The sequence below is a fragment of the Dromaius novaehollandiae genome, chromosome Z, assembly GCF_036370855.1.
Source record: "Dromaius novaehollandiae isolate bDroNov1 chromosome Z, bDroNov1.hap1, whole genome shotgun sequence".
NCBI classification, from domain to species: Eukaryota; Metazoa; Chordata; class Aves; order Casuariiformes; family Dromaiidae; genus Dromaius; species Dromaius novaehollandiae.
In genome coordinates this window covers 3,636,830-3,652,651 of record NC_088132.1, presented here as the reverse complement: position 1 = coordinate 3,652,651, position 15,822 = coordinate 3,636,830, and the positions used below count along the sequence as shown (strand labels likewise).

Here is a 15,822-nt window from a genome sequence, read left to right as displayed (position 1 = left end):
TAGTTATTGTGAAAGAATGAAATTATGTCCAGTAATGGACTCCAGTCTTGACCTGTTATCTGACTCCCTTTTTCTACCTTTTCTTCTAACAGCTAAGTTGCAAAAAGCAGTTTCAGCACAGGGAAGACTGAATCATGTTCCAACATGTACAGAGTTCATTGTTCTACCTGATTATCGCTTATGTGGTATGGCAGTGTGATAGATCGATGGTAAGATGTTACACAGACAGAAGAAAAGAAGCAAGTAAAATGGGAAAAATATTTGCCTTATATTTTCTCATTAACATAGAACTTTTTTTATTATTTTACATCTTCTTCCATGTTTAGGCAGGGTGTTTGTTTCAGTTATTTTATGGTCAGTGTTGCAAATGGAATATGTGAATATATAGTGCCATAAAATTAGAAAGATGACAGTATAGCATGAATACTACAGTGATGAATCAGATTCTGCACTCAAGATCCAGTTCCTCCTAATTGCCACTCAGGGTTGTTTTCATACCATATTAAAAGCAATTGCTTATTCATAACAACATCTGTGAATCTAATTAAGAATTCACTATAGCAGCCTTAATGGTTCCTGAATACCCTGTTATAGCAAACCTTTGCAAGTGGTAATTGGTAATATGGCCTAAGGTTCTAAGATGTAGAATACTGTATTCCAACAATACATACTGCAATGTTAAGGCTTGTCTTTCCAAATGAGGTAATCCTTTCTCTGATAAGGGGGTCAGGAATGAATTTTGCTGTCCTCGGTATGGATCAGATTTATTGTTTCTTTTGTGAGGAAACTGAAGGATCAATATTAACAGCAAAGGTTGGTCTGATATAATGCAGTTTGTAACCTTTCACTGAGATTTATCAGCTGTCCATCTGCTTTTTCATGTAATAGCTCTTTATCCAGGCGTTTATAGGTTGTCTTCATTTTACAGTGTTAGCTACAATATCGTTACTATGAATAGTATTGCTCTCCATTATTATTACCAGTTAATTACAATAGACTAGTTGGACTATTCTCTCAGAATTTAGGAAGGAGAGATCATCTTACTGTTGGCTTATTCTTCTCTTCATTTGTTAAATGTTTACTGTCATGGATTAATAACGAATGTGTTACAATCTGTTAATTCTGGCAGTTCGTATATACTGAGAATGGTTGGCTTGTCCTCCCAGATTTCCAACTCATTTCAGTTAATCTTTTGCATGATTCCATGATCAACTATGTGACAATTACTAACACTCATTGAACAATTGAAAGCAAAATTTTTGAGAGAAAGTTCAGTCTGATTTAGGCTTCTTTTTTTAAACTTATTTCACAGATGCATCGATACTACTAGATAAGCAGATTCAATGGAAGGAATAAATGCTGGCACAGATATATTATCATTATTTCATGAAGTGTGCTACTGAGGAGGGTTTTTTTAATATAGAGAGAGATCTAGAAACTCTGATGCAGAAATATTTACATCTGAATTTTCAGTTTAAAAAAAGAACAAACAAACAGATGAAAAATACAGTGACTTGTTAATAGAGCTACACCATTTTGATTATGTCTGTTGTTGGTAATATTTCACATAAAATTCTGAGGGGTTGGGACTTTTCTGTTTCCTTATGTACTCTGGAAAACAAAATAAGTTATTCTGAAGAGTTCTAGGGCTTGTTTGGACAGAAGAATTTTCTCATTTTTAGATATTCACTACTTAGTTGTTTTGCTTTCTATTACATTAAAAATAACATGTCCCCTTACACTTTTCACAGGCCACTTAAGATTTCTCATCAATAAGAAAAGTCTCAATCCTCTTCACCTTTCCTCTGATTTATATTTTTGGGGCCTGGCAAAAACTCCTGTTTCATTGTTCAGAATCCTTTTCATAAACAGCACCTTATGATAGGGAAATGTCTTATGCAGTATTGTTATCACTTTTATCTTTTATATCTAATTTCTGTGGTAGTACAACCCAACATCTTATTCTTTTTGCTGTAGATGCACACAGAGCATATGCTTTCAATGGTGTTTTCACAGTAACTGTATTATTTATCATTGCGTTAGTTGATTGTTTCATTCAACACAATGTTCTTAGATTGACTATGTTTATAAGCTGTGTGAGAAAACCTAAACAAACGAGTGATGTATAAAAGCTTAAATTCTGTGGTTGATAACCATAGTTTATTTTCTAAAATGCTATGTCACACAATTTTATGTTATTGAATCCTGTTGCAGTTTGTTTCAGGGAAGAGGTCATACAGTGAAAAACTGGTTTAGACAAAATGGGATTAAAGTCAGAGGTAGACACAGAAACAAAAGAATCCTCTGAATAAAGGATCATAGTTACTGCTTTCTGGTAAGTGTAATGATACTGTAAGGATTGCAGAATGTGATCAGCTAGTTAGCAGGTTATGTCCAGTGGCCTTACTGAAGTTCTTCATTGAGCCACGAACAGACTTCCTGTGTTTGAGGCACAATTTAATAATTGCTTAATAACTGCTTGCCAAATTTCCTCAGCCAAAGCAGCACATCACGTCCAGTAAAAGGAATCGAATGTCCAACTATGTGACAAAGCATCTTCTGACCGTATGTGACAAGGATAAGCCACAGCCTGAGTGAGCTTATTCCAGTTCAGAAGAGAAAGATATCTCATTTTAAGTTCAGCAGTCTTAAAAATTCTGGACAAAACCAAAAGGGTGGTAAGCCAAATCATCATAAAGAGGAGTTCATTTTGAGCAGAATTCTGGAAGTTTCTGAAATGAATTTGAGGACTGACAATTTTAATATACAGAAATATAATAGCTGAAATTAGGCTCAGTCTTTCCAAAATGCTATTGCTGAATATTAACTAAAACAAAAAAAAAAAATACAGCATATAGAGAAAAGAACTGCTTAGTTCAAAAATTCCAATGAAAAAGCTATGTTTCAAGAAAAAGAAGAAAGATCATTTCTTCAAGCCTTGAAAGTTCAGCAAGGTAATTTCAAAAAATTCCTAAGAACAAAAACTGTGTAACTGAAAGATGAGAGAAAAGACAGCAAAATAAGAATCCTATCTATTGATTTTGTCTAGTAGAATGAATTGAGGCTATCCAAAATTAGCATACTTTGTTGATAAAGGTTGATCACTCTCCAGCTCACCTGGATCAAGCTTTTGATTCATGTAGAGTTTCTGCCTTTTACTTTGGACAATGCTGATCCCTTTCTTGCAAGACTATTCATTCACAAGTATAAGCTAGGCACTGCACTTCGTTATACAGATACGGTAGCCCTAATTTTGCTTTCAAGTGACCAAGTTAAAATGGGAAGAAAGTACAATTTATTTATTTTTAATTCACAGTATTATAACTGTCTGTTACAAAACTACATAGCATGCTTTGAGAACATGAAAAACTTGTAAGGAGTAAGAGAATAGTATATTTTCTGTAGCCATTGTCAATCATAAAATAAGTAATGAACTTAAATTACAATAAGATTATAAAAATGTATTAAGAAAAGAAATTCTAACTAGGAATAGGGAAGCACTTGAATGGATTGCCTGGGTGGGGTAAGTTAGTCAAAAGGTGGTGGGATTGACTGGATGACCATTTAAGGTCCCCTGGAGCTGTATTTTTCTCTAAGTCATTCCAGGTTTCTTAATTGCTTCAGAGATGCATACATCTGTAATTCTTTCTCTCTAAAAAAAGCGAAAATATTTTTATCTCTATCAGGAGCAGATTCTCAATCTTCGATAGAAATTCTAGAATAACCCTTCTAGATCAGAAGATAAACAATATATTAGAATAATATTTTTTGCGAGTGTGGAGGTTTCAGTAGAGTTCTTTGTTGTTTTTTCCAAAATTCAATGCAGATTGATTTTTCTTAGTAGTTGTTATTTCTATGCTGTGTGCACCAGTCCAAGTCAAGACAAGATAGCATCCACCCTGCTCTCTCTCACAGGCAGAGCAGTGTTTTTACTGACTTACTAAGACTGGTGTGAACAGTAAAAATAGTTGATTTGCTAGGTTTCTTAATGGCTTCAGAGATGCATGTGTCTGTAATTCTTTCTCTCTAAAAAAAGTACTTAATAAGTATCAAGTTAAACCTCGTAATGCTCTGGTGAGGCATGGTAGAACTATTTTCCTCATTTTGTAAGTAGGAGATGAGAGAAGCAACATACCTGGAGGTACAGAAGCCAGAGTTCCTGAGTTGTGCTATTGTTTTTCATCAACAGAGAAGATTTCTTTGAAATTCCAATTGCTTACATTCTGCATACTTCTTAGCAAAAGTGAAACCAGCTGTGTTGTGTGGAAGTCTCCTGGAATTTTAACAGAGGACGTTATCTTCTCTATTCAGCGAATGGATGCAGGAGGTAGGATGCTGTCATCACCTCATGGATAGGCTTATCTTTTTAGAAATGTAACTGTACTGTTTCCAGCCATTTGATCCATTTTCAGTAGGAAAGAACTGAAGATAATGAATTGCCTCTGGCCCTGTGCATTATATGTGTTCACTGTGTTCCCTTCAGAACTGGGAAGTCAATGCTGCGTGGTTGTGCGTAAAGTCATTCAGATTCAGCTCTTCATGTTAAAGGTGGCCTACTTTGACCCAAGCTGCTTTCTTCTGGAGTCATCATCTATTCACTTGTTCCCAAGCATCCCAAATTGCAGGGCCTTATTACTCCAAAAGAAACCACGAGTTGTTACTACACCTGCCCTGATAAATGGTCCCTTCAGAGTCCTAGGAGTCATGCTGCAAGTAGGCCTTTTTGGTTTGTTTTTTTTGTTTTATTTTTTAGGGAAAAACAGGATTGGTACAATGCCATGGATTCTTTTTGGTTGTCATTTATTTGTTGTAAACTGAAGTTAGTAAATTTTAATAGGATTTTTGTGTACAGTAGTTTTGCTAACGTGTCTAAACTACCTTCCTTTCTTTGTGCTATGTATTTATTTGATTTTCTTAACGGTTTCTAGACAAGTGTAGTCCTATCATTTTTCATCCTGACTTCCTGCTCATGTTGCCTTTGGACAGACATAAGATTTTTGCTTGGATGTCTTAGAAGGAAAATCCAAAAGAGAAAGAACACCAAGTAGCTATGGTGCTTTGTACTTATTATATGTTAGAAGTCAAATGAACAGTCACATTCAAATATCCTGCAATATGCAGGAACTGAAGCAATTGAAGTTTGCACAGAGGGTGCTTCTGTGCCAGAGTCAAGCATGTCAGACCTGCCTGCCTTGGCTTTAGACTAAGAGAAGAACCCTCATGGTACCTATCAGAACTTGACATTCATAATAGGTTTAACATTACTAAGGTGCCAGCAGCAATCTGGGGAGACACTGTCAAATAAAAGGGAAATTGAGGAGGGGAAAGGAGTCAGGCTCTTGAATTCATGTACATTTTTAAGGGCAAATGATCCTATCTGCAGAAACTATTCAAAATTAAGTAATGGGGAAATAAACATTTAAAAGAAATATGCCAATTTCTTGTTTGTTTTTACAATTTCTCTTTGGGCTCTAGGTTATATGCTCATTTGTGCTCATTTCTGCTAAACTTTCAGCGCAAGTTTAAAGTTTTAAAATCTGTAAATACTTTGTATTTTAGGATCTACTTGCCACCAATCATCAGCCCTTCTGGGGAGTGTCTACATTAGCATTTTAGGGAGATACATTTCAAAGGCAATTCGCTATCAGGAGTGCATTTTGATTTACAATTGTGTAGAAATCTTAGAACACAGAAAATGGATTTATTTTAAATGAAATGGAACTAAACTATGTGTTTTGGCACAGATCTAGCATGCTGCAAGCACTAATGAGCATTCAGTCCTTGTAAGCAGACTAGAGCTACACCAGAATGAAACCAGAGGTCTTCAGACCCAACTGTTTTGTCCCACAAATTTGTTCATGTTGCACTACACTGCTTGCTAGCATAGACATAGGCTTTATATTTAAAAAATAATCTATGTTAGCATGTGCACTTCAGGTGGCCAAAAATACTGTTTCAAAATCATTTTAAGCCCTATCATCTTTCCCAAAGCTCAAAGATCTTCATGACCATTTTTTGTGCATCAAAGGTGTTGGTGCCATTCCTGTGTAAGCTGTAAGTCTAGTGCTACCTGCATTAATATGATGATACCAGCCTTTTAACTGTCCTATGCAAACTCAGATTGACAACTACCAAAAAAAAAGGGCAGTAGTTTGTACAGTTAAGTATTGCTTTTGTAAAGTACTTGAAGGTATTGAAAGGTAGCTACTATACTGATATCATAGTACTGATGAGTTTATAACCTATTTCTGCCTCCCTTCTTGGCATGAATTATGTTTCTTGAAAATGTTTCCTGTTAATGAAGAAAACTACTGTGAAATATCAAGAATACTGGCAAACAGAGTCCTTACGGTTTCATTTATAATTTTACAACTGCTGCAGAACTGTTTCAGCACTGTGTGATTAGATGTGACAAGGAGTGGGTGGCTGAAAATCTTTCCTGACCACTTCAACCAGAGCTCTTGGGTTTACTGCAGGAATTACTAGGTGAAACTTCTGCTAGACAAGAATTGGATGAGATTACATTGGATTAGAGTAGATGGTCATAATGGTCCATATGAATCAGTTTTGTGGCTCATGTCCTGCCAGAATCTTAAAATAGCAGCCTGATGTTTCAGAGGCATACAGTTTGCTGCTGAATTTAACACCTTCCTCAGCCTTGAATCTGTTGCCTAATTTGCATCTGTCCCTTTGAACTATTTCCAGTTTTTAAGTTGAGCTATCCCTCTTCTATGTCTTATTAATTAGTTTTCTCATTTCAATATGAGGCAACTTGTATGAAATTATCATTTGTTCTAAAAAGTAATTTCTCATGAATATGAGGCATTCTTGTTTTGTGATACAAGCTTACAGAAACCTTAAAAATGCCCCTGACACTAAGAATATCAGTTTCGGAACTTTGTATTTTATGCAATGTTTGCTTCATCTTTACCACCAAGGATAGTTTCCTCTTTTGATAAATCTGAATCTAATTTTTGAGACTTAACAAATACATGATTTTGATGTTCCCCTACTGGATCATAGCTTTGTATTGCTGTATATGTATATATGTCTGTATGTGTATGTATATATTTTTAATTCAAGCATGGTTTACATAAGCTTTATACAGCTTTACACATAGCTTATACAAGCTGTAATAGTGATAACATAGCAGAAGAATTAAATAGTAAGAGTTCTGTGATATGTTTGACATTTAAATTGCCATTTGGCCACTAATTCACATATTTCTTCATGTGATGATAATCATGGCAAACACCATCTTTTATGTCTTTTTTTTTTCACAAGATCTGCACAGTCTATTTTTCTTGAACTTATATATTTGTGATATTTACATTTATTCTTGTTAAATGTAAACATTTTATATTTAAAAGGAGAGAAGCAGGTATAGCATTTTTAAATGAAAGCTATGCTGGAATCTTTTTTAATTCTAAAACTTTCCACTGGTGTGTAATTAAATTTTCAGAAGACAACATTTACAATGGAATTCTAAACTATTTTTTCTATTGCCTTCACAGAAAAATGATGTCCACTTTCAGTTTTATTGTCAAGGAACAGCTTTTCACATTCCTGTTTGTAATTTTAAGTGCATTCATGGAATGATCTCCACAAACTATGCCTTAATATTGAGTTACTGTGCATTTGAAAGAAATGAGATTTTCTTTGATCAGATTAATATTATACAGATTAGATTGTGTTACCAATAATCATTTGAAAGCTTTTTGTTTCCACTGCTTGTTTTACAATGCTAAAGTGGTTTTTTGGTTTTTTGTTTTTGCATGTTTGACCGCCACATTTTGTTGAATGCTACTTCTTTGGCTGTTGAACGTTGTCTTTTTTCATCCACAGATATCTGCAGCAATTACTTTCTGTTTTAGCAAATATTGTTTTACTTTTATGAATGCATTGCAAAATATTTAAGTATAGATATTTCACTATTTTCATCAGCATTTTAACTTTTGATCAAAACCCAAGCAATTTTCCTTGATGCCACACTAAACTCATTGATTTCAGCACTTCAAGGTTCATGATTTGATGACACCCTTTCTCAAATATTTGCTTCTGTCTGAATCTCTTTTTTGGTCACATGTGGTTTCACGTTTTGACTCATCTGCACCAGAAAGTCAGAAGAGACTCCCAGCTTTTAGTCTACAAGAGTTTTGTGGATTTCAAACATGGACTGTCCGTATTTCAGCTACCAGTGCAATATTTGCTGCAGGTGTACTTTACTTTCAGCCAAGGTATCATTTTAGTGTTGGTTAGCCTTCTGTGCTTGTTGATTGGTTCTTCTTCAACGCCAGTTTCATAATGTGGTTAGCTACTTTTCTAGCTTAGAAATCCTAAAAGCATCACAAACACTGATGAAAGCTCATTATTTGCAACAGTTTTGCAGGAGAGAAGAGTCAAAAGAAAACAGACGTGTATGTGCACTCTACATAAAAGACCTGCACAATTACTTTTGCAGTGTATATTACTGACACTGTAAATTTATATACACATATATATTCTAACTCCATAGCTTATTGTTGACTTTATATCCACAGTGATTTGGATATTTCACCCTCAGTTTGGATCTAATGTGAATAAGTGACAAAGCGCAGTCATAAGTGAAAATATTTGTAAAACAAAACTTCAGTAGAACTGAGTGCAGGCTGAGTGTCACCAAGAATTAGATTCGGTTTTGACTCAGTTTCTACTAGATAGTATACTGTTCTGTAGTATTTTCGGTATTTGTGGTGTTTGCAAATATAACTGCAAATACAAAAAGTGTCTGAAATGCTATGGAAAGGTATATTTTTATGCTGGAAAAATAACTCCAGGTGTTCTTTGTTATTAACTACCAATGTTTTGTCTTCTAGCAGTCTGGTCTTGCCTGACGGTCCACTGAATGGAGCACTATAAACATGAAAATTAGCTGCTCTTCTGTCTTTCTTTCACCTCCCTTTGGAAATGCTCTGAAGAATATTTCAAAAGACCAACCTGTATCCAATCTGTCAGCCCAAACTTGCTTGCAATAACTGCCTATAGATTGTTAGATAACTGGGTTTTTATGACTTGATGCACAAATAAATGCAGGCAAATCTGCTTTGCTATTTCTTAGTCATACAGTTAAGCACATTCAACAAAGTTCTTTAAAGAATCTTAGTTGCAGAATGTGGTCATGAAATTCCATAACATTTCAAAGAATCTGTAGACCATCATTATATTCAGGATATTTCACTGGAGTAAAGCCAGCTGGAAGAAGAAGAAATATGTCAGCATTGAACTAGAGAAGGCTGGAGAGAACCAAATGACTGACCACTGCTGTGTTGTTATTGATAAATGTCATAAATCTGATGTAAGAATATTTCTGAAAGATTATTATTTAGATTTCTGCATTTGGGTTTCAGCTTAGGGTCTTCTTTATCATGGACTTCCTCTACTTCTAGGTTTCTTTTTCTGTTTAAAGACATTCAAGTGTCCACATTTCCTGAGCCTACATTTAATTCCCCCTCGGCTCTTTTTTTTTCTTCTATTTTTTTAATAATAAGCAGTTTCTGGCAAAAAAACTGTTCTTGGTTATTGCTAGCTTTGATGTAGGTTTTAACACTGATCTCTTACCATTGCGGTCTTTCTTAATCTTCAGGCACTCCCTCTAACTTCATTTGGTCCATCTCTCCTTTGATTCTCTACCATGCTGTGTATGAACAATGTGCCTGTCCTTTCCTTCCTGAGCTCACTCTTTCTCTTTCTCTCCGATAGAATTACAAAGCACTTTCTACAGATTGCTACCATGCCTCAGTTTGCTGATGATCTAAATGGCAGTTAGCGCAATTACATTCATGAATACCTTTTCCACATTGGGATTAAGATGTTATGACATTGGCAAGTCCTTTTATTCATTTTTTCTTCTAGGTTCTATTCTCTATTCCCACAAGTAATTCTTAGAGGATGAAGACCTCACTCACTCCAAAAAAAAAAAAAAAAAAAAAAAAAAAAAAAAAAAAGCTGCCTCTTTTAATTCCCAGGTTGGTATTCTTTTAAAGCTAATATTTTGGTCCAATAAAGCACATGCATATGGAATTCTAACATGGTTACAGCACATGCTTAATAAATTTGCTGTATTTGGAATACTAGGATCTTCTAATTTTTAGTTGATTTTGAAAGTGTTCTACGTGTTTCACATATAGTGATATCCAGAACTGAAATTGACATTGTTCTTTGTAGTCAACAACTAATTGCAATTTTGTTTACTCTAAAGTATGAAAGATAAAGCCATAAAATGATAAAAATAAGCCAGATAAAAAATGTTTGGATTGTATTTTTATGGAAAATGGAACTGGCATGCTGTAAATGGCATAATGTTAACTTACTGAATGCTGCCTGTGGGTTTTTTTCTCTTCAAATCTTATCCTTACTGCTGAGTTAAGTGTCTTGTATTTAAGAGTTGTATCAGTTAGACTGTTCTGAATATTTTAAATGGTAAATCATATTAAGTCAGACTTAGAATTGTATTTTTCTTTGAATCTGAATCAATGTTGTCATATATTTCTAAACTGAAACTAAACATTTGAGATAAACACGTATTTGCATCTTGTAAAAAGAGCTCGACAATTTTTAGGACAGTGCCCATTTTTTATTGTGGAATTGTGTTTGATTATCAGTCTTCTTCCTCATTCTCCTTGTTAAATTTTCTTTATGGCTAAATAGAGTACCCTTTTGTGTTTTAACAGTTGCGTGGGCTTTGCTAGTAATTGATCAGTATACCAAGTATCTTAATGGAAGCACGGAGTCCCAAGCCAGATTAATCTAAATACTTCAGTCTGTAATATCAACTCTGGAGAACATTCCCTGGGTGTTACCAAGTTTATTTGTTTCCTTTTGTCTCCCATTTGGCCAAGTAACTCACAACTTTATTCATTTACAAGAAATAAAGGTCATATTTTAAAATTCTCTCTTAGAAATGCCAAAAAAATTCAAGAGGCCACCACCATGAGGAAAACCTTATCACCACACTCAGTCCTTTTGTTTTCCAAGCTGCCATTAAGTATTGTATTAGAGCAAGTATTAGAAGTAAATATTCAAATTAGTGAGGCTGCTATGAAAACAAAACTTTTATATTCATACAGACAGCATTTTTCTGAGGCTTTTATATTGTTTTTTTTCTAATGGCTTCATGATTCTTTCAGCCTGTTGCTATGCTACCTTTCATCTTTTATACCAGAGACACAGGTTTAAAAACAAACAAACAAAAAAACACTTTTAAAGTTAATTGTTCAGCTCAACACTGATGCAGAGTAAGTTAGCAGGCATGAATAGTACATATTCAGAAGTGCTACTATACTTTACAGATTATAGCACCACAGGAGAGTTTAGGCTGGTAGGGGCCTTGGGAGGTGCCTAGTCCACCTCTCACCCAAAGCAGGTTCAACCAGGCGTTTGCCCCAGGTTGCTCAAGGCTTTATCCCATCAAGGCTTGAAAACCTCCACAGAGGGAGATGGCACAACCTCACTGGGTGCCAGCTCCCTTACTTGATTCGTTCTAGTGGGAAGAAACCATTTCTTTATCTCTAGCCTGAACATCTCTAGTTTCAGCTTATGCCCACTGTCTCTCTCCTTCCTGCCGAGCCACTGCTGAGATCTTGGCACCATCTCCTCGATCACCTCACCAGGAGGGCTGGTCTGAGCCATCTCTTCTCCAACTTGACTCAGCCTGGCCCCACAGCTTCTCTTCACTGGGCAAGAGTTCCAGTCCTAACACCCAAGTGGCCTCCCCTGAAACTGCTCTAGTTTGTGGACATTTTTCCTGCACTGAGGGCCCAAAGTGGAGGTGGGGTCCAGCTGTGGTGCGATGAAGGCTGAGCAGAGGGGATCATCCCTGCTTTGCCCTTGTTCTTGGAGCCATGCTGCTGCTTGCAGTACCCAGGACACTGCTGCCCTCAGTGCTGCCTGGCACACAACTGGCCCCCTGCTCCACTTGTTGCCCCCAGGACCCAGAGCTTCTCTGCAGAGCTGCTCCCAGTCCTTCTGGCCCTGGCTAGTATCACTGGTGGGGCTTTGCCTTCCCAGGGTGGGGGTTTGTCTGTGTTGAATGTCATGGAGGTCCTGTTGGCTCCTTCCTCCCACCTGCCCAGGGCCCTCAGTACAGCAGCCCTCCCCTCACAGGTATTGACTGCTCCCCCCCGTTTGAAGTCATCTGCAAACTTGACAAGAGAGCACTTCATCACCTCATCCAGGTCACTGACAGAGATGTTAAAACAGGAGAGGTCCCAGGGCAGACCCTGCTGGACCCCACTGGCACCAGCCTCTAGGCAGGTATGTCCCATTAACCACCACCCTCTCAGCCTGACTACCCAGCCAGACTGTAACATATTGCAGGAAAGGGTGTTGAATGTCTTGCTAAAGCTGAGATAAATAGCATCTACTGTTCTTTTGCATCTGGCTGGTACAGCTGTGAGTCACCTCTGGTTGGCTCATATAGTACCTGCATACCAAGAAGTTATCACAGCACCTTCCAGAAATCTTCTCGACAGCTTGCATCCCACCATGTTGCCCCCATGAAAGCAAGGTTGGGTGACCCGGGGGCTTCCTGAAGTAGCTGAAAGGAGGCCTCATACACTTCCTCAGCCTCACTAGAGGGTTGGTAACACACTCCTCCTGTGCTTTCACCTGTCTCAGGGCCTCTCCTTAGGCCCTGACCCACTGCTCTCACCCTGCAAGTTGCCCATCCACTAGAAGATTCACACACATCTGAGCTGCTGCTTCTCTCAGAGGCCACCTGCCTCCTCTGAACTTGTACCCATTCGTTGCTCACGCCAGTCATGCAAGCTGTCCCACCATGTCTCAGTCATTGCAGCAATGCCCTGCTGCACATGGAGCTCAAGTCTCTCCTGCATGTTTCCTCATCCAAGTGCATTTGTGTGCATATACTGGGGTTGAAAGTCCTTCCACTCTGTGATATTCTGAGGTCTCTTTCACTCCTGTCACCCAGCATCCTTTGATTTCCATCTCACCCACCACTTTCTCACTGGACGCTGTGTCATTATCTCCTTTCCTTACCATTTGTCGTTTAAAGCTTTTCTCAGTTTTACTTGATCTTTCCACAAGGAACACAATTATATTTTCAACATTAATAAAACAAAGCTTTGGCTTTTATGAAGTGTCCTGGAGCTGTTATTCCCCACCTACAGTGTTATTCCTTGTGGCTTCATAAGCCATAACACCACCATCATTTTGAGAAACAGACTGTATACAGCAACAGGGGTTAATTATTATTTAGAGAAGTCCTAAACTTAACAGAGAATGAAGGCTGCTGAATAGCTGTTTACAGCTGATAAAGCTGACAGTTAGTTCTTGGTAAGTGTCTGATTCTCTCATATTTGTGTAATCATACTCTTGAAACTCTCAATCTGTATAACTCCCAATTCCTTTGTCAGGTTCTGTAGTTGGTTGTACATATAATTTCTTGTCTGGAATTTTGTTTTCATCATTTAAACTTTTTTTTTTTTTTTGTCTGAACTGAATGTTTATATGTTCTTATGAAGAAATCACATGAATGAGTTTAAGCCCCTATGTATTATCTTCAGGGTCTTATACTTGTCATTGCCACAGCACACTGATTTTTTCCACATATAAAATCACATGCAGAGCTTCCCTATACGGAGTTAATTCTCAATTTAAAACCAAGCTGGAGAGTAAATTTTTATGACTAATCCTGGAGCCTTTGACAAGTTTGAATTTTAGGTGTTTAATTTTCAAATGACATTTACAGAAGTACCAGTTTGTCTCTAAAAATTTCTGATTTCTTTGGATGTCAGACAGTTTTTTAGCTGCATCCCCTGCTTTAGTCAAAGAATGGCAGTAAAATCATTGTAAAGTCTTGCTATCCCCATGGAATTGGCAGATTTTGTATTCTTTTGTTTTAGATGAGTCATTTCAGAAAATCTTGAACATTTCAGTCAGATGGATATTCTAGCTAGATAGATAATAGCTTTATCAAACTGACTGTATCAAAATCTTGGCAGTCTCCGTTGTTTTGGAACTGGTGGACTATGAAATATCTTTTGGTTTGAGTGGAAATTGCAGTTGTTTTACAAACAGCCTGAACTTTTCATTTTTGTTAAGAATTCAGTGTTTTAAATTACTGTTGCGGTAAAGGATTGGGAAGAAAGACTTTTAGCCTCCCTTTCTTATTTTACCTGAAATTTCTTTAATGAATTTGGAAAGTTCCTTAGTGTTTGATCATTGAAACTGCAAATTCTACTGAGATTCTGAAATCAGCTTCACTAACTTCAACTGAAAAAACTGAAATTGCTTATATTGCGTGATAGCTTTTCAGTAAAGAATGCACTGTTGTGAACCCAGCCTTTGGGTTATGCTTCCACACAGAGTCTTGCTGACTAGCAGGAAGTTTCACCTGTGTTCATGTATGTTCACAGTCATAGACAGTATATGCTTATGAACCATTCATGACCTGAAAAAGATTAAAGTTTTAAATAAGAGGATGGTGTTACTTGCCCATATGAAGAGGATAAAGGTCCAACCTGTGAAGACTTTGAATAGACATTGGGATAGCAAGATAAAAGTATATGAAGCTTCTTGCAATGTTGTGGATTTTTTCTGTCTTTTGAGCTCAAGAAGATCTGCAAAGCAGTTCTTAACAACTGTAAAAAAAACCTGTATCTATTTATAATAGTGTGCTGTTTGTTGTTGATTGATTCCTGACTGCAGTAGGTAAACATATTTACGTTTAGCCAAAATAATACATAAAATAATAAATTACTGCAAGGCAACAAAATGGCTCCCACCCTCTTTCCTCCTGGTATCCAGTACTGTAAAGTGCTTTTATGACACCAGAAGTCATATGATATATCTCTGTTCTTTGGCTGGATGAATACAGTAGCTCCCTGAATCAAGCTCCCCATGTGAATTATGAATTGAAAACTTACCTTCTGCAGTATTTGCTGAAATGGGCAGTCATTCCTGTTGATAATCATTCCTGTGTGCCAGTAGAACATCTGTAGAAAGAGAGCACAAATCAGTAGGAAAAAGGCCCTTGTTTGAAAAGAACTGAATAATAATAATTGAATAATTGAATAATTTTCAGTCTTGGCTCCTTCTGCCTCCCTGTAGTATGGAGGATTTTTTCTTTTTTTTTTTTTAATCTCAGAAGAATGGAGGATTGATTTATATAATATATGCTAGTGCTGTAACTGCTAATGCTGGTATTTATCATTATCGTTTTAGCTGGGCTGGCCAAATTCTTGGGAAAAAAATTAGCTTTTAATTTGAACAAGTTGTTATAAATTGTGATACAGTCTTCTTTTCTCCCTCCCCTTTTATCCTGTTGCTGTAGGTATATCCAGGTGCTCCAGTATCCTTTATGAAACACACATGCTAAGTATATAACATGATTGTGTAGTTCCATGAAGTGGCGTACACCAATTTAATAACCCAGAGCTGCAGAAAGAGGCAGTCCCCTTCCTAGTCTTCCCCCATAACAGCTACATGCTGTGAACCCTTATCTTGTGCATCTTCCTATTGCTTACATTTTTCTGGCTCTGCTACTCATCAGATTCTTCCATAAGATGATAAATTTTCTAACTGAGCAGAAAAATAATTCAGCTGGATTGCTGAGCTGAATTTATTCACCAAAAAGTGTAACCAGCTCCGCAGCTGGAGCAAGGTCAGTGGCAGGAGCACTCAGCCAGGAGTGTGGAAAGCAGGAGAGAGGAAGAAAGAGGAGGAAGAGGAACCTTCCTCTTGTGAGCAGTTGCAAGCTGCTTGCCAGCTACTGCTGCTCAGTTTTGCGACTCGTGGCACTGCGATCATCTAGTATATCCATGT

At 37.0% G+C, this 15,822-nt stretch overlaps 1 protein-coding gene across 13 annotated transcripts in view; it reads left to right on the top strand.

The window, feature by feature from the left end:
* Positions 1–15,822, top strand: part of LINGO2 (leucine rich repeat and Ig domain containing 2) — a 452,194-nt gene that overhangs the window by 131,813 nt on the left and 304,559 nt on the right. The window contains exons 1-2 of one of the 13 annotated variants that reach the window (XM_064502529.1): positions 8,801–8,978; positions 9,182–10,004. The exons of the other annotated variants lie outside the window; for them this stretch is intronic. The gene's annotated coding sequence lies outside the window, so the exon portion shown is untranslated. Of the gene's footprint in view, positions 1–8,800; positions 8,979–9,181; positions 10,005–15,822 lie in introns of those variants that run through there. 13 annotated transcript variants of the gene reach the window in all.